This window comes from Phacochoerus africanus, chromosome 4, assembly GCF_016906955.1.
Source record: "Phacochoerus africanus isolate WHEZ1 chromosome 4, ROS_Pafr_v1, whole genome shotgun sequence".
Taxonomy (NCBI): Eukaryota; Metazoa; Chordata; class Mammalia; order Artiodactyla; family Suidae; genus Phacochoerus; species Phacochoerus africanus.
In genome coordinates, this window is record NC_062547.1 from 47043741 (window position 1) to 47066502 (window position 22762).

Consider the following 22762-nt stretch of genomic DNA (forward strand, 5'->3'; position numbering starts at 1 on the left):
TATGTATCCCAAAAGAACTGTAAATAGGTACTCAAAAAAGTACATGTACACGCGTGATTATAGCAGTACTGTTCACAAAGGCCGAATAGCACAAACAGCCCAAATATCTATCATCAAAGGAATGGATCAACGAATTATGGTATAAACATATAATGGAATACCATTCAGTCATAAAAAGGAATAAAGTGCTGATATGTACTACAATGGATGATGAACTTCAAAAACAAATTTAAAAAGTCAGATATAGAAGATCACATACTATAGGATTTCACTTTTATGAAATATCCAGAATAGATAAAACCATACAGACAGAATGCAAACTGATGGTTGGCAGAGGCTGAGGGGTAGGGAGAAAAGGCAATGAAGAAAAACTGCTTAAGGACCTTTACTCTGGAGTGATGGAAATGTTTTGGAACTAGACAGAGGCGGTAGCTGCACAACATTGTGAATGTAGTAAATGCTGCTACATTTTTTCTCTTTAAAATGGTTAATTTTTACAGTATGTGAATTTCACCTCAATGTATTATCTTTTTGAAAATACCAAAAATTAGAAATAAACATAAAAGATACTAACTGAAAACTACAAAACACTGAGAGAAATTAAAAAGTACTTAAATAAATGTAGAGACTCCTAAACTGGAAGATATCTGTAAAAGATATCAGCTTACCATCCTTAGAGCCAATATAATCCCAATCAAAATCTATGCCTTTTTTGTTTATGTATGGAAACTAAGATTCTAAAATGTTACAGAAATGCAAAGGGCCAAGAATAGCTAAGACAAGCATGAAGAACAATAAAGCTGGAGAATTTACAATACCATGTATCAGGATATATTATAAAGCTAAAGAAATGCGGTACTGGGATAGAAGAGAACAGTCCAACTAGACATCCGTGTAGCAAAAACAAAAATGAATCTTGGGTTCTACATCATACCACACACAAAAATGAATTCTAGAGATACACTCAAACATGAAAGGCAAAATAATTATGATTGCAGAAGACAGAGAATATCTCCACGATCTTGGGGTAGGCAAACAGTTACTAAATAGGACACAAGAGATGCTAACCAAAAAGGGGAAATATTGATAAACCAGAAGTCACTAAAATTGAGTTCATACCACAGCACTATTAATATAGAGAAAAGGCAAACCAGGTAAAAGGTATTTGTAGTAAGTATAATGACAACTGATATGCAGGATATATAAGGAACTACAATAAGAAGAAAGAGAGATAAGACAGATAAAATAGGTGGGCATATAGAAAGATAAAAGTAACCCATATATCCTGGTTTTCCTAGAATAATCCTGGTTTTACACATTATCCCAGCTTAATTTTGGTTAAGAGTCTCTCTTCTCGGAGTTCCCATCATGGCGCAGTGGAAATGAATCTGCCTAGAAACCATGAGGTTGCGGGTTCGATCCCTGGCCTCGTTCAGTGGGTTAAGGATCCGCGTTGCCATGAGCTGTGGAGTACGCCGCAGACGCGGCTCAGATCCCATGTTGCTGTGGCTGTGGCTGTGGCCTGCAGCTGCAACTCCAACTGGACCCCTAGCCTGGAAGCCTCCATATGCTGCAGGTGTGGCCCTAAAAAGAGAAAACAACAACAACAACAACAACAACGAGTCTCCCTTCTCAAAACTGTTTCAGCTTTTGCACTATGGTTACTCTACTTATAACCTGCTTCAGGTCAAATAAGACTTTTTCAAGATTTTGTTGACCCAAAACCTCATCAAAACTATAGAGGAGTTCGCCTTAAGGCTTAGCAGGATAAGGATTCGACACTGTCTCTGTGAGGATGTGGGTTTGATCCCTGGCCTAACTCTGTGGGTTTAAAATCTGGCATTGCACCAGTTGCGGTGCAGGTTGCAGATGTGGCTCTGATCCTGTGTTGCTGTGGCTGTGATGTAGGCCTACAGCTGCAGCTCTAATTCAACCCCTAACCCAGGAACTTCCATAAGCCACAGGAGTAAAAAAATAAATAAATAACTATTATAGGAATTAAAGTTAAAATGTTCTCATAGGAGTAAAATGAATAATTGTGCATCAATTCATCTTACAAATCTGGTGAGCATTAATGACAATTACATACTAAATATATATTAAACACACTGTCCTTGACCACGTGACCTAGAACAAGTTCTTTACATGTAAAAATTTATTCAACAAATATCTATGAAGTACCTACTAGGTAGGCACCAGAAGGTAGTCCACAGATGTGTGTACATATTCACAGAGAAAGATATTTATTAAGCAGCTGTCCTTTTAATAACAGGGGATTTACAGGAGTTCCCATAGTAGCTCAGTGGAAACAAATATGACTAGCATCCATGAGGACGCAGGTTTGATCCCTGGCCTCGATCAGGGGGTTAAGGATCCGGCATTGCCATGAACTGTGGTGTAGATTGCAGATGAGGCTTGAATATGATATTGCTGTGGCTGTGGCTCAGGCCAGCAGCCACAGCTCCAATCTGACCCCTGGCCTGGATCCTCCAAATTCAACAGGTGTGGCCCTAAAATGATGGGAAAAAAAAAAAATTGAGGATTTACAGCCTGAATATGTGACTGGCTCAACCCTTTAAAAACCCACAATTACATACTTTCTTCCTTATCTACCAGGACACCCTCCCTATAAAGCCTAAAGAGCAAATCTGCTAATACCAAATAGCAGAATTGGCGGGGGCGGGGGGGGGGGGGGGGCAGGCATGCCCACAGCAGAAGTTCCCAGGCCAGGGATCAAACTCAAGCCACAGCAGTGACAATGCTGAGTCCTTAACTGCTAGACCATGAGGGAACTCCACAGCAATAAAATTTTCACCAAACTTAGTTCTCTCTTTAAGAGTATAAGGATTATCTGCTAAGAGAGTTATAGAATGAAACTGCTTCTTACCAGTTTTGGGTAACTACCTTAAAGCTATTTGCATGTGATTTTATTCTACTATAAACCCTATGGTTTTCTTCAGGGAAGAAATAACTAAATTCCCACAACTCCCCCACTTTATCGAAATGCAACCAAAAATCTTCTAAGTACCAAGTATTTTTAAACTGTCTCCAGGTATTCTTGAATTCCCCACCCATCAATATACTTTATTCTATTAACTTATTGGCCAAGCCAATACAAATGAAAATTCTTTTAAGCAAAGTCTAGACTTACCACATCTCCCATATAGTCCTGCCAGTGTGGCCGGAAGCTACAGGAAAAGCAGAAGCCAGGAAAGAAATGCTGCAAATCCTTCTAGAGAGTGCTATTTAGATACCTACTGTGTGATTCCACCACAGCAAGATATCTAAAGCTCCTACCATCTGTTGAAAAGTAGCTGCAGTACTGCAATAGTGAGAAAAGCATCAGTATTATTTTGTGTGCCACAGCAGAGGAGCTGTTAAACACGATTCATATTTATTTTCACTGTTTTTGAGCTGTGTTAGGAAACACCACCTAGCAGAGACAGCTGGTTATTTTCTTCAAAAAATACTTTACCCTATGGCTCAAAAGTTAAAGAGGCAGAAATCTTTCAAAAAACCAGCAAAATGGTGGGTACTGAAATCACAAAGTAATTTCAAGGCTTTCTTGCTAAAGTGGGTTTCCCCAGTGGGTTTTATATTATGTATTCATATTTCTATTAAGAGAACATACTACAGGTAGTTTCCTTGTGGTTCAATGGGTTAAAGATCTGGTGCTGTCACTGTTATGGCTTTGTTACAGCTGTGGTGTGGGTTCAATCCCTGGCCTGGAAACTTCTGCAAGCTACAGGCGTGGCCAAAAAAAAAAAAAAATTACGCAACCTTCACTTGCTGGGAGCTCAAGTCCAAGCTCTGCCACTCTGAAGCCATGAGATGCTAAGATAAAACTACTACTCTGAATCTATTTCCTTATCTGTAAAAGGAGAACATTCAGGCCTCCAGGGCAAATAGAGCCTGAAATGGAAACAAATGGAGAAACCACAGAGAAATGCTCAGAGCATCTACCCAATCAATAGAAATTATTCCCTTGTAACATAACTGCTGTGTCTTAATAAATATTCTAATATTAATGGAAGACCAATTGTTTTAGAAATGTAGTTAAATAATTAGAAATAAGATCCTTACATTTTCAACTTTTTAAAAAAGAGTTCCTTAAATAGACAAAGCAATTAAAGTGAGAGATTAGGATATAACAATAACAAGAAAACCACAAAAATCTGCCCCCCCAAAAAAGCAGCTCCTAAGTGCCAAGAAATAGGAATTCTTTTGCTACATTAGAGCCCAAGACAATCCATATCAATTAAAACTTTTTAATACACTGTCAAGTAGTTGTTTCAGACACTTGCTAAGCAGAAAAATAATTGTGAACAAGTATATACAGATTAGGGTACGGTGGTCGAGAGAAGTCCAGAGAAAGTGAAGAGGTCGGAATAGACAGTCTTGAAAGTCCTTTCCAGAGTTCCTGTACTGGGTCAGTGGTAACAAACCCAACTAGGATTCATGAGGATGCGGGTTCGATCCCTGGCCTCACTTAGTGGGTTAAGGATCTGGTGTTGCCATGAGCTATGCTATAGGTCACAGATTCAGCTTGGATCTGGTGTTGCTGTGGCTGTGGCATAGGCTGGCAGCTGCAGCTCCGACTGGACCGCTAGCCTGGGAACTTCCATATGCCTGGGTGCGGACCTAAAAAGAAAAAAAAAAAAGAAAAAAAAAGTCCTTTCCATTTCTAAAGTTGCATGATTCACTCTAAGAGGAAATGAACAGCTTTAAAAAAAAAAAAACAACATTATTCACTGCAGAGCCTTCTTGGCAGACAAGAATATGCTCCACAAAAATTTTTAACCTATGAAATAAGGTATATTCTGGATGAAAAATCCTTAAAATTCCACACCATTCCATAATAAAAGTTGATGGACCAATCTAGCAACACAGTTTAAAAACTATAGACTATTAACTGGTTCAGATAAATTCTTAAACAACTAAAATTCAAAGGCAATGAGACTGTACCAGTATTTCCCTGAGGGCCATTTCCAAAAGCACCCAAAAAAGAGAGTGAGAAAGGAAGAATTCTGTTGTCAAACCTAGTACCTGACTCATAAGACCACCTAGGTGGACTTAATAATTGCCACTATCAGTTTGAATAAAAACACATTATTCTCAAGAAACAAGCACTTACAAGAAGTTAGCAGATTTATTCCACCTCTACCTGATCCACTGAAAGACCTTTCCCAAACAGAATCATTTATTGGAATATTAGAAACAAAAAACTCAGGGCAGTAGAGGTAATAAGGTAAGCTAGAAGACAAAAAGCTCTGAGGTCTTGCTTAAGATTGATAACAAAATTAGAACATGTTTCTACAAATATCTATAACAAGACATACAATTATCTATACTAATACATATATTACATACTGGATTTAACTATCTTTGAAAAATAGTTTTGTGTAAGATACCACAGAGGATCAGCATTTGCACCCCAAAGCACATAACTATGGTATATGGTATATGAAACAAGCCTTTCAGATAACCCAATGCCATGATGTATCAGGAACCCTTGGTCTCTGAGTCTAGCAGGGCTGGGCTGGAATCCAGGCCAATCAGCTTGTGGGAGTGAGCTTACTTACCTGCATGTTTCTATAGTTTCCTCATCTCTAAAATATAGATAACACACACAACCTTCACTTCATAGCATTTATGTAAGGATTAAATAAATGAAATAATGTACAAAAGATTGGGCACATAACTACATTTCCCTATTCATCATCCCCTTACTTCTTTGGCAGTGATTCTCAGTAGGGTCCCTTAGTAGCCAGTCCAAACTGTAATATTTCAGTCTAAAAAATTTTAGTGATTTTTTTTTCTGAAAATAATCATTTACTTATGAGTGTAATTTAAAGGTTTCATATGAACACAATTATGGTCTAATTCATAGGAAATATGTTGGTATGTCCCTTGTAATATTTTAATTATTGGCTGGTAAGATCATGGGTAGTTTAAAAATGCTGGTACTTTTTGTATTTTTCCAAGTTAAAAAAAGAAGACCATTTACAAACTCATTTTTAATCTACCAGGGAAAAAGTTTGACAATCTTTTTAAAAGTGAAAATAAAAGACTAGTATTTTATTTTTTGAAAAGTGTATTATATTTCTTCTGCTAATCTTTATATTACTTAAATTTTCATTCCATTTCTTTATTTGATGGAAAAATCTACTAGATTAAAAACCAGATGATGACTTAACTATGAAACTGTTCATTAATAACACTTTAACAGGCTGGATATCCTAAATGGAATGTGAGAAATTCTTCCCTATCAGCACAATGTTGATCTTTAGATCAGGTGCCCCTCTCTCCCATCTCCTGAGAGGATCCCTATGTTCATCAACGAGTGAAGTACACACAACCACCAAATAAACTTCTGCAGTGAAGTCCAGACTGGCTCCACCTGTATGTTTCTCCTGCACACTACCTACCGAACACAAACAGTAAAAACTGACAAAAGGAATTTGCAGGGACTCCTGGTTCCATGTTTTAGCTGCTATAAATTTATCTAGGGAAACTAAGCACTGAATATGAAAGTCTCTAGACAGCGTCTAAACATTCAGGCCAGGGATTGAACCTGCATCCTCATGAATGCTAGTCAAATTTTTTTCTGCTGAGCTACGACAGGAACTCCATATAGCCTTTTCCAAGGTATATTTAAAAATCTGTATTTTAAAAGGAAAGCCTATTAAGATGTCCAGGGCTGAAGTTTGATATAACAGCTTTAAAAACAGCTCTATTATTACTATTTTGGAGAAAAGGCTGCAAGCAAAGAATAGCACAGAATATAATCCTGTCATAGACTCAGAGACCCCAGACTACTACCATGTTCAAAAATATCTTGATATAGGAGTTCCCGTCGTGGCGCAGTGGTTAACGAATCCGACTAGGAACCATGAGGTTGCGGGTTCGGTCCCTGCCCTTGCTCAGTGGGTTAACGATCCGGCGTTGCCGTGAGCTGTGGTGTAGGTTGCAGACGAGGCTCGGATCCCGCGTTGCTGTGGCTCTGGCGTAGGCCGGTGGCTACAGCTCCGATTCAACCCCTAGCCTGGGAACCTCCATATGCTGCGGGAGCGGCCCAAGAAATAGCAACAACAACCAAAAGACAAAAGACAAAAAAAAATCTTGATATAATAATCAAAAAATAACAAAACTTAAAGAGGTCAAGAGTTAACTTAATAATGTGGCATGATACAAAGGTTTGCTTACATACTGTGTACACGTCTAAAAGTACCTAAGTTATTCTTTACTACAGAAAAATATAACATTACTTACAATTTTACTTAGCCAAAGGTTATAAATGGGGATGGGAAAAGAAACTAAGCACTTGGTAAATATCACATAAAAATGACAATTCCCCAGAAAGCTTACTGAGTTACATTGGCCATGAGGGGATACTACATGCATACTTCCTTATTTTTTTCCTTTTCATTTGTTAGGAAATGGAGATTAGGGGGACAGAGGAGCTAAGCTTCACAGTCACTGATGAAAGACCCCATTCTCATCTAATCTGGAGTAAAAATGTATAACTGGTTAAAACATAAATATACCAATGTCCCTTGAAGTCTTTTATGGATTGAACTGTGTTTCCTCTAAAGATATGCTGAAATCCCAATCCCCACAACTTCAGAATGTGACCTTATTTGGACATAGGGTCATCGAAGGTATAATTAGTTAAGATAAGTGAAACAACACTGGAGCAGAGTTGTAGAGGCCATTGTAGAGTTGGTCTCTAATCCAACATCACTGGTGTCCTTACAAGAGGAGGAGCATATGAAGACGGAGGTACACAAGAACTCCACCTGAAAGCAAAAGCAGAGGGAGTTCCCATTGTGGCTCAGCAGAAATGAATCCATGAGGATGAATCCATGATCCCTGCCCTCGCTCAGTGGGTTAAGGAGCCAGCATTGCCGTGAGCTGTGGTGTAGGCTGTGGACATGGCTTGGATCTGGCATTACTGTGGCTCCCATTTGACCCCTAGCCTGGGAACCTCTATATGCTGTGGGTGAAGCCTAGGGGAAAAAAAAAAAAAAAAAAAAGCAGAGACTGGAGTTATGCAGCTACAAGCCAAGGAACACTGAAACTGCCAAGAAGAAAACTAGCAAGAGTCAAGGAAGGATTCCCTTACAGGTTTCAGAGAGAGCATGGATCTTGGACTTCTAACCTCCAAAACTGTGAATAATTTTTTGTTATTTTAGGCCACCCAGTTTGTAACACTTTGTTACAGCAGCCCTAGGAAACGAACAGAAGGCCAAATACTCATAGTAACTAAATTAAGGTACAGAGCAAAAAGCCTTCTAAAGATGATCATATGGTCTTATGTCATAATAAACATAAGCACTTCCCAACAAACATGATAGTTTCAATTACCAAAATACAATCTATTCAATAGTTAAGGATGGAGTGACTTTTCCAAATGGGTACGACAAAGAATGGTAGAAAAAAAGTTTTATATATCAAAGGTAAAAAAATCAAAATAAAGTTAACATTCAGATCCCAGAACAAATCACTAGGGTGTATCACTGACTGCACATCTGTATACTGTCAAATCTCAGTATATAGTAGCAGATTCGAGGAAAGCAGTGTTCTCATTATCTATTGCTACATAACAAAATCACTAAAACTTAATGTCTTAAAGCAACAGAAACCATTTTCGTTCTCTCTCACAATATCTTTGAGTTAGGAATTTGGGGAAGGCTCAACTAAGCAGTTTTAGCTGAACAGCTCTAGCTCCTGATCTTAGAGCCTCTTCACATGGTCTGTCCACATGAGGTAGTATGGGCTTCCTTACAGCATGGCAATCTCAGGCTACACTGCTTAAAAGCTGCTAAAGACTTCAAAGACCAGTATTTTGGTGAGATGGGTAGAAGCTCATCTTTTCTGACCACACCTTGGAAGCCACATAGTATAATTTCTGCCACACTCTATTGTTCACAAGTGATTCACAAGACTGCCTTAATTCAAGGGAAGGGGACATAAACTCCACCTCAGGATGACAGAATAATTAAGGTCACACTGAAAGAATATGTGAGGAGGGAAATACCGTTACAACTATCGTTAGAAAATACAATCTGTCACAAAAAATATTCAGAAATAACTGCTAATTACTTTTTTTGAGGTGGTCAACCATTTGAAACTGCTCATAGGGTAACAGAAACTGGTGACTAAAAGAAATTCCTTTTTTTTTTTTTTGGTCTTTTTAGGGCCACACCCACAGCATATGGAGGTTCCCAGGCTAGGGGTTGAATCAGAGCTACAGCTGCCAGCCTATGCCAGATCCAAGCTGCGTCTGCAACCTACACCACAGCTCATGGCGATGCCCGATCCTTAACCCACTGAGCAGGGCCAGATCCAAGCTGCGTCTGCAACCTACACCACAGCTCATGGCGATGCCCGATCCTTAACCCACTGAGCAGGGCCAGATCCAAGCTGCGTCTGCAACCTACACCACAGCTCATGGCGATGCCCGATCCTTAACCCACTGAGCAGGGCCAGATCCAAGCTGCGTCTGCAACCTACACCACAGCTCATGGCGATGCCCAATCCTTAACCCACTGAGCAGGGCCAGGGATCGAACCCGCAACCTCGTGGTTCCTAGTTGGATTCATTTCCGCTTCGCCACAATGGGAACTCCTAAAAGAAATTCTTGACCTTGCCTTACAGAATAGCAGCTAAGGAAACAGCTTATTAACAATCCCTCTGGAGTTCCTGTTGTGGAGCAGGGGAAACGAATCCGACTAGGAACCATGAGGTCACAGGATCGATCCCTGGCCTTGCTCAGTGGGTTGAGGATCTGGAGGTGCTGTGAGCTGTGGTATAGGTTGCAGATGCAGCTCAGATCCCACGTTGCTGTGCCTGTGGTGTAGGCCGGCCGCTGTAGCTCTGATTAGACCCCTAGCCTGGGAACCTCCATATGCTCCGGGTGCAGCCCTAAAAAGACAAAAAAAAAAAAAGCAGAAACAAACAAAAAAAAGAAAACCCCTCTGCTTGTAACCTGCCTTCATTGATGAACTCACCACCTCCTCGAGATAACACCTCTGTCATATGGGTCCCTATAGCATTAGGGGACTTATGATGTTTTTCAGAAACTTGGAGTAAGCTCTTGTTGAGTTCAAGTTGGCTAAAATTTTTGGTTATTACCATTGACCCTAAAATTGGGACTATGCTGGTGTCCAATAAATGATCTTGTGACATCACAGGGCCCAAAACTCCACTCTAAGATCGTGCTAAGTACCTCCATTTTTGAACATGCATCTCAAGAAGCAGCAGGTAACTCAATATGCCTGCAAAGAACACATATTAGCTTACTTTTTCTCTACCTCCAATCACTTTCCCCCATGCCTAATACTACCCTGCTTCTTTAGGTAGTAGGTAGTACATCTCAAACCCTGTGCCTCAAGGAGGCAGATCTGAGATTTGTTCTCCTGTCTCATTACTTGGCTGCCTCCTGAACAAATCCTTTCTCTACTGCAAACCACAATGTCTCAGCATTTGGTGTGCTGCACATTGAGCAAATGAACCTGGTTCAGTAACACATTTAATCCATGTTTGACCTATGCCACAGGATTATGGCACAACAAAGAGTTGCTCCTTACTACATTTTTAAGCTACCAAATGCCTTTGGTAGCCCCATGGGCCTCATACTTTTAAGTACAAATGATCCTTGAACAACATGGGTTTGAACTACATGGCTGTGCTTATGCATAGGTTTTTTTTCCAATAAATGCATACCACAGGACGCATGACACACAGCTGGCTGAATCTGAGGATGCAGAACCACAGATACAGAGGGCCAACTGAAAATCATACATAGATTTTTGATTTCTCAGAGGACTGGCACCCCTAACTGCCCACTATTATTCCAGGGCCTACTGATTTTTGTCTACCAAATAACATCATTCACTGAACAAAAATTTCATTTTCCCATGTTTACTTAATAATGAACTTCTAACCAGTAAGTTACTACTTGGAATTGACACACTTCTACCCAAAAATAAGCCAATTCAGTTTGGTTAGATACATTATTGAGTATATATTTTTAAAGATTTTTGATAGACTCCTATCTGAAGGCACACTGGGAATCAGGGGTCTAGTGTCTTTTCACTACATTTTACTAACTCCAGAATCTTTATTTAGTGTTTTGATTAAGACTCAACATAAAAGAAAACCTTCTCTGCAAGTAAGCTGTAAACAAATAAAAGACTAAAATGCAAACTCAAAATGTTCAAGCTGATAAGAATAGTGGGTTCCTTTTTCCTTTCAAAAAGCAGACTTATAAGGCATTTTTCCACAAACAAAAGAATAGCTCTAGCATCTTGGTTAACATTTCTTTTTTTCAATAAAAGATGCTAGTGTCCAACCCTGTTGTAAGCACCCATTGAAGTGAATATAATGGCCACTCTGTTGCCTACACAGACATTGGATACACCAATTTAACTCTCTATATCCAATTTTCCCCAATGTCTAAGATACTTAATAGTAAGGAATCTCAGAAAGTTCATTAGTTCTTACGGCGTCTAAACAACTATTCTGTATATTGAGGTTGCTCCTTAAGCATGGCACTTTTAAAGTGCCTGTAAGACCTCAATATCCTGGAAAATACTGGCCATTAAGAAAAATCAGGAGTTCCCGTTGTGGCACAGTGGAAACTAATCTGACTAGGAACCATGAGGTCAACTGAGTGTTCAATCCCTGGCCTCGCTCAATGGATTAAGGATCCAGCATTGCCGTGAGCTGTGGAGTAGGCCGCAGATGCGGTTCGGATCCTGCACTGCTGTGGCTGTGGCATAGGCCAGCAGCTATAGTTTTGATTCGACCCCTAGCAAAAGCATTAAAAAAAAGAAAGAAAAAAGAAAAGAAAATTCAGACTCAGGAGTCCCCATCGTGGCACAGCAGAAACGAATCCTACTGGTATCCGTGGGGAGGCGGGTTTGATCCCTGGCCTTGCTCAGTGGGTTGGAGACCACTCAGTGGGTTGCAGACCCCTAGCCTGGGAACTCCCATGTGCCACAGGTGTGGCCCTAAAAAGCAAAAAGAAAGAAAGAAAAATCAGACTCAGAATTCCTTTGAGCAATGTAAAAATCAAACACAAAAACATCTTTAAAAGTCAAGTTCTGCTTCATGAGAGAGTAAACGTCAATTCTATACAATTAAAATTATTTGCTGACAAAAACTTTTTAGCAATACCCATTTTCCTTTGTTTCCGTCCTCAAGGCCTATACCAGTGGGGAACTTCTCTACTGTAAAGCCTACATAAGAAGTGCTGTGTTCTTTTTAACACAATGTGGTAATAAACAGTTCCACTGTTTGCAAAAACATGTATCCAATTCCATTCTGAGAGAAAGATAACTTAAGTAATCGCCAAAAGTCACACATGATTCTTCTTCAGATAAACATCGTGCTATGGTCTCTCCTTACCTTAATAAAAATGTTTTCATGTTAAGACATGTAATTTTTATCCTAATACTTTCAGACTCAGAAAGGTGAAACACTATTCCAGTACACAAGATATACTAACATTGTAAGTATATTACTAAAGATAATGCTTTTCAAACTTTTCCAACACAGCAGAGGAAAGTGAAACACGTTTTGCTTAAAAATTCATGAACGTTGTGCATCTGATTCCATAATATGACTAAGAATGAATATAAAAATATTTCATTCTTTTTCTCCCTGGCTGCTTGAAGGCCAGCTGCCATTATGAATGACACAGTAACTTTCCAGGAAGTTCATGACCAATCAACTACTTTAATGGAAACAAATGGTTATCGACATTCTCCTACCTAGAAGGCAAAAGTAGCTAAGCCAGAAATTTGGGAAAAACTAGACAAAATGTACAAGACCACCCAAGATGTCATTTTGTATTTGGATTCAGAATCCATTTTGGTGTGGAAAGACAAAACTGGCTTTGGCAGGATTTACTACTCTTTGAATTTTACAAAGAAAAATGAACCCATACATAGATGTGCAAGACATGGAGTTCCCATTGTGGTTCAGCAAGTTAACAACCTAACATGGCGTCCATGAGGATTCGGGTTCAATCACTGGCCTCACTCAGTGGGTTAAGGATCTGAGGTTGCTAAAAGCTTCGGCGTAGGTCACAGATGTGGCTGTGGCCCTTAACCTAGGAACTTCCATATGCCACAAGATTGGCCACTAAAAAAAAAGAAGAATTTTAAAAAAGAAAGGAAAAAAAAAAGAGGCATTCCTGTCATGGCTCAGTGGTTAGCGAATCCAACTAGGAACCATGAGGTTGTGGGTTCGATCCCTGGCCTCGATCAGTGGGTTAAAGATCCAGCATTGCTGTGAACTGTGGTATAGGTTGCATACATGGCTTGGATCTCTCATTGCTGTGGCTCTGGCATAGGCTGGCAGCTACGGCTCCAATTAGACCCCCAGCCTGGGAACCTCCATATGCCGCAGGAGTGGCCCTAGAAAAGGCAAAAAGACAAAAATAATAATGATAATAAAATAAAAAAAGAAAGACAAAGACCTCAAGAAAACAGAGAAAAGAACACATGACAGAATGAAGGAAGTAGAGCTGGCAAAAATTGAGCTGGAGAGAGATTGGACAATGGAGATCATAAAGATTCTGCAGTAACAGTACCTGTGGTGACCGTGCAGACTTTTCATGAGACAATAAACTAAGAACTTTTATGTGAAAAAATACATATATTTCAAATTACTCAGTAAATCTGATTTTAAGAGGAAAATGTTCTTTATATACCCTGAATGTTAAGTGTAGACTACATACAAGTTCACTCAAAAAACTGACTCTTGTAGATTACCAATCATATATGTTGTGTGGTCTAATTTAAAACTACCAAAGCCTATCTACGACAATTAATAACTTTAGAACAAGTTGGTAGAATCGGATTATTTCATTGGTTATAGAAGCGGTTAGACTCTGTTTAAAAGCAGTTTATACTCGGTCTGATTCTTACAGCAAATGACCTGCAAATCTTAATAGGAAGTGCTTTGAAGCTCCTGCTGTATGCTGCATTTCCTCTCTGTTTCTCTTGTGTCACTTTCTCATGAAGCTTTCTTTTCTTTTTTTTTTTTTTAATGGCCATACCCATGGCATATGGAGGTTCCTATGCCAGGAAGTAAATCCTAGCCGCAGGTGCAGCTGGGCCAGGAATCAGACCTGCCACCTCCACAGCGACCTGAACTGCTGCAGTCAATTCTTAACCTACTGCACCACAGCAGGAACTGTCTCATGAAGCTTCCAGAGAATCTGTTCCTAAGGCTGAACCTAAGAACAGGCTCAAGTCCCAAGTCAGCATTTTTCAAATCACTGGTAAATAAGGCTGGGGAGCTGTACACTTCATCTCCATCCAAGAGAGCTACAAAGTACATTAGCATATCAAAGACCTACAAAATGTCCTGAGGTAAAGAAACTCGCAAGACCTCTTTTTACACCTGGCCTTTCACCAATTTCCCAACACAGCTAAAGAACCAATACTTCTGAAAAGCTCTATCAGCCTTCTAAGGTAATGACTGTACAAACATGGGCCAACCTCCCATGCACTACAAACAATTTAGAAAGCATGACCTTCCACTGATTCACCAAGCTACTCATGAATAAACTATAAAGCCAGTTATTAAGAGTTACAAAAATGAGCATATTATTAGAATGTACCAAAGACTTCAATTTGTACACAATTAATAACTCTGTTTGCTGCAACTTGCAATGCTGCAAAGCTTCTATATAATATGCACATTCAGGAGTTCCTGTCGTGGCTCAGCGGTAAACAAATCCGACTAGGAACCATGAGGTTGCGGGTTCGATCCCTGGCCTTGCTCAGTGGGTTAAGGATCTGGAGTTGCCATGAGCTGTGGTGTATGTAGGCTGCAAATGTGGCTCAGACCCTGTGTTGCTGTGGCTGTGGTATAGGCCGGCAGCTACAGCTCCGAACTCACCCCTAATCTGGGAACCTCCATATGCCACAGGAGCAGCCCTAAAAAAAGAAAAAAAAAAAAAAGAATTTGCAACCTATAGTTTTCTTAATAGTCTATACTTTAAGTATATTTTGTGATTGAATTAGGACTCATCCATGTCCCTAACTGCTGAATAAAATCTCTCTCCCCACAAGATGTTTGTACTTTGACAATTTAGTTGTTATTATTCTACTGGAAAGTGGGAATTACTGCGCTAAAGAATGACCAAGCTAAAGGGCTGAGATTAAAAGAGCTGAAGGGGAGTTCCCGTCGTGGCGCAGTGGTTAACGAATCCGACTAGGAACCATGAGGTTGCGGGTTCGGTCCCTGCCCTTGCTCAGTGGGTTAACGATCCAGCGTTGCCGTGAGCCGTGGTGTAGGTCGTAGGTCGCAGACAGCGGCTCGGATCCCAAGTTGCTGTGGCTCTGCGTAGGCCAGGTGGCTACAGCTCCTGATTGGACCCCTAGCCTGGGAACCTCCATATGCCGTGGGAGCGGCCCAAGAAATAGCAAAAAAAAGACAAATAAATAAATAAATAAATAAAATAAAAGAGCTGAAGGGTCACTGTACTAAAAGGTCCTCGCCCTTGCAATGGGACCACCAGTGTAAGGGCATGTCTTCTCCCCGGTCACCAGATCCACACCAACCAAATGTGGCAATAAGGACTTGAAATCAGAGCCCAGAGCCCTTTGTGGAAGTAATGCTTCTTTGACTTGAGTATCAGTATCCCTCTAGTCTCTAGCTTTGAGTAGGAAGCTTCCAGGGATGTCTTAAAACAACTAAACCCTATGACAAAGCCTCTTCTCGAAAAATTTTTCCTGCTTTATCTTTAAAATTTTGCCAAGTTCATATGTACAATTTGCAAAAAAATGCTGTCACTCAGGGATTCAGGTATAGAAAACAGGAGGGAAGTGTTTGATCACTCTGGGTTCTTAGCATGTTTCCAGCTGTAAACTGACTTAGGCTCCTAAGAAGCCTACCACAATAACCAATAAGCACTGTAACCATAGATTATTGTGCTAAAGATGGAATGAGAAAATATACAGCAAAATAAAAACATTAGAGTGTAAATATTCAGGAAATTCTTAGTCAATTTTTCTACTGAGACTCAAAGTCAAAATGCTAAAAACTCAAGTATTAAGATATTTCCTTCTCTAGGACTTCCCGTCAGTGGCTCAGTGGTTAACGAACCAGACTAGTATCCATGAGGACTCAGGTTCAATCCTTGGTCTTGCTCATGGGTTAAGAATCTGGCATTGCTGTGAGCTGTGGTGTAGTTTGCAGATGCAGCTAGAGTCCAGCATTGCTGTGGCTGTGGTGTAGGCCGGAGGACTACAGCTCCAATTAGACCCCTAGTCTGGGAACCTCCATATGTGAAGGGTGAGGGACTAAAAAGACAGAAAAAAAAAAAGGTATTTCCTTCTTCAGAAACTGAGATTCAGAATGAAAAGACAGTCAAGATAAATAAGAGACTTATCAAAAATAAGATAAGAGTAGTAAATAACTACTGTTGGGACTGTCACCAGCCACCTGACCTTAGGCAAGTGAATTAACTGCTCTATCATTCATAAAGCTTATTGAAGGGGAAGCCAATCACTGATGGATAGATCCTCTTCTCGATCTCAAATCTACATATCACCACATATTAAAATAAGTTGTTTCCTAGTGGTATATTACTCAGAAAATTATTAACTCCAGTGGGTCACAGGGTTATTGCCAATACACCTAGGGAGTTCCTGTCTTGGCATAGCAGAAACAAATGCGACAAGAAACTATGAGGTTTCAGGTTAGATCCCTGGCCTCGCTCACTCAGTTGGTTAAGGATCCTGCATTGCTGTGAGCTGTGGTGTAGGTCACAGATGAGGCTCGGATCCTGCACTGCTGTAGCTATGGTGTAGGCCAGCAGCTGTAGATCTGATTTGACCCCCAGCCTGGGAACCTCCATATGCTGTGGGTGTGGCCCTAAAAAGCAAAAAAATAAAGATAATTTTAAAAAATAAAGCCAAAAGACCTAATATTCCATGATCTTCAAACAACCTATGCACTGCTCTGCAGTCAAATGTCCCATTAGCAACTAACTGATCTGCTCCTATCTCTCAATGATTCTGCTTACGCTAATAACCATTATTATGATTACATTTTAGGTATAATCCACAAGTTTTTAAAACTCTTTATTTCTAAGACATATATTTAGGCCCATCCTTCATACCAGATGGATGATTAACACTTATGAAGTTTCTAGGGTCTACTGAGAATCAATCCTCTGTAAGACCAACACACATTCCTAAGCTCCTGTATCACATGTAGAAGTTATTTTAACACAAATGTGAACCTCAAAATACCTTAACAGATCTTTTCCTACACAGACCTTAACTATTTAAGGGCAAAAGAAGTCAAAGAAGTTTTTTTCCCTTACCTCTGAAAAAAATGGCTATGTATTTATTCATTCTTAAGTCATATTCTACTTCTTGTTAATTTGTCATGGATAGCAGTCATTATATAAAGTTACATACATCTATTCCAAAATCTTTGGTAAAATTATTCCTTCATATTCATTAAACTGGCAAAAGCCTGCTTTTCCTCAAGAATCCAATTAAGAATTGGTCTTTTTTTTTTTTTTTGTCTTTTTGCTATTTCTTTGGGCCACTCCCGCGGCATATGGAGGTTCCCAGGCTAGGGGTCAAATCGGAGCTGTAGCCACTGGCCTACGCCAGAGCCACAGCAACTCGGGATCCAAGCCGTGTCTGCGACCTACACCACGGCTCACGGCAACGCCGGATCGTTAACCCACTGAGCAAGGGCAGGGACCGAACCCGCAACCTCATGGTTCCTAGTCGGATTCGTTAACCACTGCGCCACGACGGGAACTCCAGAATTGGTCTTTTTTAAAATTAGTCACTTGCATAACAAATTTTATTTCACTCAATATGAAAAATATTTGTTTGTTAAAAGTGAGGAGCACAGAGAAATAAATTTAAGTTTAATTTAGAAGTATGCTTTCTACCGATACATTAAAGAATAGATTATTAAACCAGACCACAAACCCTCAAAGATATCCGAATGGGTTTTGAAAGTCTTATCAACTCCCTAAAATTACATGAAAAAATTAAATGTATCTGTATATTCTTCTGAGAAGAGACAGCACAAAGCTTTGAGAAGACACTCAAAGAGGTTCATGACATTTGACTAAGATTTTCTGCATTACAGGATGTATTTTAAGATTTTAATTCTCAGTTAATACTTCAAGTATTTAATTCAATATTCCAAAATGATAAGAATCCTTTACATTCAAGTTTTCCCATGTGACTGTCATTCCAACATTTCTTGCAAAAATTCCATAAAAGACAAAAATGATCTACACTAGATATTTAGAAGTAATCTTTTTTTTTTTTTGCTTTTTAGAGCCACACCTGTAGCATATGGAGGTTCCCAGGCTAGGGCCTACACCACAGTCACAGCAACGCAGGATCAGAGCCATGTCTGCGACCTACACCACAGCTCATGGCAACGCCAGATCCTTAACCCACTGAGCGAGGCCAGGGATGGAACCTGAAACCTCACTGTTCCTAGTCAGATTCATTTCCACTGCGCCAGGACAGGAACTCTTAAAAGTAATCTTAATACTGTCCAATGGTTAAAATTTAAACTGAACACACACATACACACACCCCGCCACCAGCACCAATGTCATTTCCTATTTAGAATCTCTAATATTGGTATATGACCTCATATTGTGACATTCTGTTTTATATTTGTATATTCAATCTCTCCAACTACTTATCCTTGTCCTATAGTAGATTATTATATCTACTCATGACAATACCCAAGTCTCAACATATATTTATATGAACAAATTTCCACTTCATTTAGATTAGCATGTCTACTGTTGCACTGTTGCACTTATCATGCATATGATAATAACCAGTAAAAATGTCTAGGGAGTTGCTTCAAAATTAAAAAAGGGGAGGGAAGTAGATGGACATACAGATAAAACAAGACTGACCACACACTGAAAGCTGTTAAAGCTGGTGATATACATATTACTGTATTTTCATATTTGTGATTTTCCATAATACAAAGTTTAAAGAGTTTGCCTCACCCATTAGAGAGAGTTTCTTAAAGACAGGGTCAGGTATTTTCATCTTTGTACATCTGCCAAATAGGGAGCAAATATTCACTTTGCTAAACATATTTCATTTGTTATATGAAAGGGGGCAATACCACCTCTTTCAATGAAATATCAACTCTTTGATGGTTTTTTATTTAAATGATTTTTTTATTAACTCAGATATATTCATTCATTCATTAACTATCTACTGGGTATCTACTTTCTCAGGTATCCTTTCTTGGAAATGGAGGATATAAAAAGTAATTCATATTCTCTAATAAATTAAGCATCTGACAATATCTTCTAGGATCATGGAAAAGAGGGCAGGGAAGGAAGACAGGGAGATGAAGAAAAAGAAAAAATAGTAAAAACCAACAAACACATTTGTTTAAGAAAGGGACTGAAGCTATCTACTTTTTTTTTTTTTTTTGGCTGCACCCATAGCATACAAAAGTTCCTGGGCCAGGGACTGAACCCATACCAGAGCTATAACCCACTCTATAACCCACTGATCCTTAACCCACTGAGCCATGAGTGAACTCCCATACACATTTTCTAATTAGAAAAAAGGCATACAGTTTCTTTAAGCTAGACAGGTCTAAAAGTTCCTCTGCCCGCTCCATTCTACAGATGATGAAACTAAAACTCAGAGAGGGGAAGGTGACTTGCCTTAAGTTACACATTAAGTTGCTAACAAAACCAAAATTAAAATTCAGATCTGCTGATTCAGAGCACAATGTTAACACCAAAATACTTTCTTCTACACCATAATATTCACTAGCTAAGGAAAATGACTCCCTTATTATTAATGTGCTCTTTGATTCTGTATCATTAAAAAAAAAAAAAGTACTAGGCTAAGTGAACAGGGGAGGCTGGGAAGAAAATGTAAACAAAATGCTAAGACAGTTAAACATGGGAGTTCCTGTCATGCCTCAGCGGAAACAAATCTGACTAGCATCCATGAGAACACAGGTTTGATAGCTGGCCTCCCTCAGTGGATTAAAGATCTGGGTGTTGCCATGAGCTGTGGTGTAGGTTGCAGACGCCGCTCAGACCTGGCATTGCTGTGGTTATGATGTAGGCCAGCAGCTGCAGCTCCAATTCAACCCCTAGCCTGGGAACCTCCATATGCAGCAGATACAGCCCTAAAAAGATAAAAGACCAAAAAAAAAAAAAAAAAAAGGCCAGTTATACATGAAGACTAATGTACATACCACACTTCTTTTAATTGACACAGTTGCTTTAAGACAAATAGAGTATCCATTCCTAAAGTTTTTTTTAAATAGACACCATAAAATCTTCATTTCAAAAAATATTAAAATGTGAAAACATACACCTCTAAAGCAATAAAATATAATGCACCCTATAAGACACACAAAAATCACTATCATCTAACTATGTTACAAGGCACAAACACAGAACAAGAGTCAGCTTCTAAGGTAACAAATAGGTACTAAATATGTGAGGCTACATGGCATTTTTTTCAGCTGTTTGTATTATTATAAACAAGTCCTTCTTGCCATATGTCTCATATCCCTGAGTTCTGGAGTCAGAGAAAGCAAAATTTGAATCTCAGTTCTGCAACTTAGCTCTCCCACCTTAGGAAAGTTACCAACTTCCCTGAGCCTCATTCTCCTTGTAAAATGCAATATCCACCTTAGAGAACTAGATGAAAATTAAATACAATAATTAATAAAGAACATAGTATAGTGCCTAGATGAAATATTAAGTTTTCCCCCACAATTTCTATGGGCCAAATAAAATCAAACTAAAAACTACATCCTATTCTTGATTTACAAGATTGGAATAAATCTGTACTAACCCTAGGGCAAATGCTTTGCTTTGGAATAGTTACTTGATAAAAAGCTTGTTTTCTCAAAATTTATCTCTTTTCCTCTTCAAGTAGGGAACAGGAAACAATGACGAATTTTAAGTGTTTAAGTTAAATTTGTTTTATGTAAACTCAGCACTTTCTTATTGCCTTACTAAAATGAGACTTTAAGCCCATTTACAAACCCACTGAATAGAGGAACTATAAACCTATGTGTGCAAGGCGGGAAGGTTATAAGGCCAAAAGACACAGTTAAAATCACCGAAATGATTTGGCTTTTTAACCTTAAATTCATTTATTAAACAATGTTCAGAAAAGCCAAGACCACATATCTCCATGATTTAGGGTCTTTTAGTAAACTGAGCCCTCAGTTTAAGCAAATGTACAGTTTCACAATGTTTCCACCAGTAACAACCAGTCATTTCCAAGATGGGATTGTGCCTACTAAAGTAACTCATTTGCAGTAGACACTGAAATAAGACCATTCTCTCTCTCCTACCCCAAACATAATACAAACTCACCCACGCATATATCTCCTCACTGTTAGTTCATTTTAGCTGAATGATTTTCCCCCACTAATCATAAAAATAACAATGGTCTTCTTTTTTTAACTTGGAAAAATACAAAAAGTACCAGCATTTTTAAACTACCCATGATCTTACCAGCCAATAATTAAAATATTACAAGGGACATACCAACATATTTCCTATGAATTAGATCATAATTGTGTTCATATGAAACCTTTAAATTTATATAGAACACTTGCCATCAAACACAATTAACTACCAGTTTATATCTTAATATCTTCATTCTGGCTCTCTTGAGACTAAATTCACACTACTTTTTTTCTTACTTAACTCGATAGTTTCTACTCCATCTTTGTTCTTCTGAGTCTCTCAGCTACACACTTTGCTGCTGACCACTTCCTCTTTCTTAAAATTCTACCCTAGGTTTCCCTAAACAGCATACTCCTCAGTGTCTACAAAAGTATCTCCAACTAACCTTTTTCTATTTCTTCACTGGCACCTGACAATCTCTAAAAAATGGCTCAGGCCCAATCTTTGATTTGCTGGTCAACTTGGAATCTCCAGCACTTAACACAGTGCCTGACATGAAGCAGGTGCTCAATTAACATCTGCTTATTGACTTTGCCAATCCTGACCTGCCACTTGCTGTGTTAACGCACACAAATTAAATCTCTATAAGCCTCAGTTCCCTCATTTATAAAGTAAGGATAATCAAAGGATGATGATGCTTGGAAAGCCCAAAACAGATTTTGGCACAAAAGAGCACCCAATATATTTTGCTATTATCAACAAAATCTAGTACAGTATTCAAAAATACTCCACCATAGAAAACCATCATTTGTCAACTAAGTTATAACAACAGACTAAGTTAATTTCCACACCCTTAAATCTTCATTCAAATCTTTGATTCTCCTTAAAAACCATTTTTAATTTGTCACTCTTGTCTACAGTTGCTTACATCATATCCATACTACTGGAATATCATCCTCATGTCTTTCAATAACCCAACTCCTAGTTCAGAAGATGGCTCAAAACTCACCTCTTCCAGGAAACCTTCCCTGATTAACTCCACACCACTCAGATTACTTCTCTGCTCCAAGTTGCCTCAGCACCTCAGCACTTAGGTACTCTGTTATACTAAGAGTAAAATGTGATCAGTGTATAGCATAACCAAGAAATTGTTCCCACAAAGTTATTTCTACATCCTAAAGAACGGTCCATTACCTATAATTTTGTTGATTTGGTTAAAAAGGAAACATCCTATACCACAAATGCCCTTTGATTTTTGTCCTTAACACTATACTATGTTGTTTATAAAGAAGTACTTAACTCTTCACAATCCTTTGTCCTAGCCTCAAG

At 39.0% G+C, this 22762-nt stretch overlaps 1 protein-coding gene across 2 annotated transcripts in view; it reads right to left on the reverse strand.

Annotated features, from left to right (window-relative positions):
* FAR1 (fatty acyl-CoA reductase 1) overlaps positions 1-22762 on the reverse strand; it is a 71311-nt gene that overhangs the window by 46678 nt on the left and 1871 nt on the right. The window contains exon 2 of one of the 2 annotated variants that reach the window (XM_047776240.1): positions 22443-22540. The exons of the other annotated variant lie outside the window; for it this stretch is intronic. The gene's annotated coding sequence lies outside the window, so the exon portion shown is untranslated. The remainder of the gene's footprint in view (positions 1-22442; positions 22541-22762) is intronic. 2 annotated transcript variants of the gene reach the window in all.